Genomic DNA, 3,080 nt, shown 5'->3' with positions numbered 1-3,080 from the left:
TTCCCGTCCTCGTCCCTGCTGGAATTCCGAAGGGCGCCCACTCTGCCGGTGCAAGGGGAACACACAGAAACGTGCCCATTTCCCTCCTCTCACGGCCTCGCCCTAAGCTCACGGGTGCCTTGTCACGCCGGCCTCGGAGCGGCTCGAGGGCGGGAAGGGCACAGACACCGCGGGGGTGCGTTATTCAGCCTTTGGATGCAGGGTCTGAGGGGTAGCCAAATTCTGGGGAGACAGCAGTGGGAAAAGGAGGAAAAAAGGCCATTAGCCGTTACTTGTGTGAGGCCAGGAGTCCTATGCCCGCAGGAAGGCTCTGTGATAATTAAGCAGTGCCTACACTGAGCCCCCGAGGCCACGCAGCAGGGAGGGCTCTGCCGAAGGGTGCTCCGGGCCTTCCTGCCCGGCTTCCTCAGGAACTGTGGTGACAGGACAAGGGAGAGGGGGTACAGACTGAGACAGGGGAAATTACTGTGAGGATGGTGAGGCACTGGAAGAGGTTGCCCAGGGAGATCCCTGGCAGTGGTCAAAGGTGGGTTTGACAGGGCCTTAAGGAAGCTGGCAGAGAGGTGTCCCTGCACATGGCAGCAGGGTTGGGACTGCAAGGTCTTTAAGGTCCTTTGCAACCCACACCATTCTATGATTCCATGATTATTCTAAGTACTGACCCATCAATCAGAGCAAGGTTTTTTAGTCCTAGATTACAATCAGTGAATTTTGCAATAATCTAGATCCAAAAAGTTTCTTGAAATTCCTGTGTGAGTTGGAATATCTTGGACTAAATCTCCTAGAATTGGTGGCAGAGGTACAGCAAGCTCCAACGTAAGGACATGCCACACATTTAAGGACAGACTTGTCTGGAGCTATGGAAATTAGACACAAGGAGCAAAAATGCCTGCAATTTAATCAGAATACACAGGGTCATTGCAAATCTTCAGATCCTGCTGCATTGATAGTCCTCAAACAGCTGTCCAAAACATGAAGGAAATACATGATCTGATGTGGAATACTAAAAGTAGGTGGCATTGGCTGCGAAAACTGAAATCACAGAATACACTGAGTTGGAAGGCACCCACAAGGACCACTGAGCACTGAGTCAACTCCTAAGTGAATGGCCCACATGGGGTTTAAACTTGCAACAGTGGCATTATTAGCACCAGGCTCTGATCAACTGAGCTAACACATTATTTGTTTTCAAATCTTTTAGGCAGCAGTACCTATGAAGAAACTTTTGGAGCCATTTGCAGCACAAATACCTTGTGGGTTTTCATATCTGCTCTGAAAACTTTCAAGGCAACATTCAGATCTCCCGAGTCTGAGACAAAACTAATCCTTGGAAGAGAAAGATGAAGTTATGAGACAGAGTCAAAATGTCCCTTTTGGGGGTATATTTATCAGCCACCCAACCTGACAGTCCTGGACTCCTATAGTCAGCAGCCAGAGCCAAGTCAGGCAATGGCTTGCAGTACGAATCAAGAATCTGAGGTCAAGAAAGGCCAAAACTAATAACCAAAGTCCTCATGAGGACAAGGACAATACCCAATTTAACTAGAGCCAGGGTGAATGTCATAATACCCCAGAAGGGCACCAAGCACTCTCTAGTAAGAGCAGGACAGGTGATGGGAGGTGCAGAATACCAGGGCAAGCAGGTGCTGCCAGTACAAAGGCAGGGAATTGGACAGAAGAAGAGGAGGTTAAACATTGAAGAGAAGATAAATGGGGAGAGAAGAACTTCCCCTAAAGTCCTGTCTGAGACATACATCATGAACCAGCTCACAAGCTCTAACCCAACTTAGCTGCCTAAGAGGCCTGGAGCCAAGCCAAGCCATATCAAGAATTCATCCAACAGCCAAGAGTCCTGCACAATCTAGGACACTTTGCATACATTTCTTTCTGGGCAATTTTTAATACGAATAAGCAAAGGTTAGCAATAGCCAGCCAAAAAACCTCCCAACAGATACCTGCCAAGGTGCCATGACAGGGTGCTGGTACAGCAATGCCCATTCTCACCATTCCATCTGTTTCCTCCCACTCCAACCTCTCTGCCCCACTGACAACAAGTAACACAGCAGTGGCTTGTTCTCCTTGAACCTGAGAATTGATCAGATCTAGAAAATATTTTTAAATGCTGTTCCAGTTCCCTGATTTCATTCACAATGTAACCACACAAGGATTTGTATTACCACAGCTGAGGAAATGGCACAGTAGATTCCTGCAGGCAGGAGTAACATAAACCAATGTTGCTATCACAGCCAACATAGCATCAGATTGTAACTGGGGAGTGCAGGAAAAAAAATGAATTATCAATATTTAAAACCATTTTGCCAATGAGAAAGATTAGTAACAGAGCAAAACAATGCAAGATTTATATCAATGTCTGACAATAGTCAAAAGGCCTGATTCTCCAGAGTATTATTTTGCCACCTTTGTCTAGTATGACACTGCCATGATGTCTTACTAGAAAACTACATTGACATATGCTGGATTAAAAATAATGATATAGAGAAAAAGGAGTTTGGCCCCTTGAGAATCTATTTGCAATATCCTTCTGTGTGCAGCAACAAATCTTTGCTGTCATATTATTCACGAGATAGTCTTGGTTACAATCATTCAGAATACATAAGCACAGATGTAAAAATAACTTTCAAAAGATCCTGTAAAGGAAGAGACTGGCCTAACAGAGCAGCTGTTGAGACACACTCATCATAGATTCTTCCAGAGTGTTCAGGAAAAATCCCCAGTTTACCTCAAAGAAGTCACCTGAACCACACCCCAATTACCAGGTTCCAAGTGAAAATAAAGCCCTGTGTATGAACTCTTTTTGTCAGTCACACTGAAGAAGAGAGACCTGACTGCCCAGGAGATGCATATGCCTCCTAAATTATTAGTTTTTCCTACACTCTGCTTGGATACTTTTTCACTTAAGACTCATGTTTTTCAGGAGAATGTGTAACTTTCAGTGAATTGTTGTAGAACTAGGAAGTAAAACATTTTTGTTCACCTTATTTTCTCATGTTTAAGAATATATGGGATTGGCATTGAATTCTGTACTCAATGCAAAGGCCAATCTATATTTTCTAACATAT

Source organism: Onychostruthus taczanowskii, unplaced genomic scaffold (genome assembly GCF_017590055.1).
Source record: "Onychostruthus taczanowskii isolate IOZ18803 unplaced genomic scaffold, ASM1759005v1 scaffold58, whole genome shotgun sequence".
Classification (NCBI taxonomy): domain Eukaryota; kingdom Metazoa; phylum Chordata; class Aves; order Passeriformes; family Passeridae; genus Onychostruthus; species Onychostruthus taczanowskii.
The sequence above is the reverse complement of the archived record's forward strand: the minus strand, read 5'-3'. Positions refer to the sequence as shown.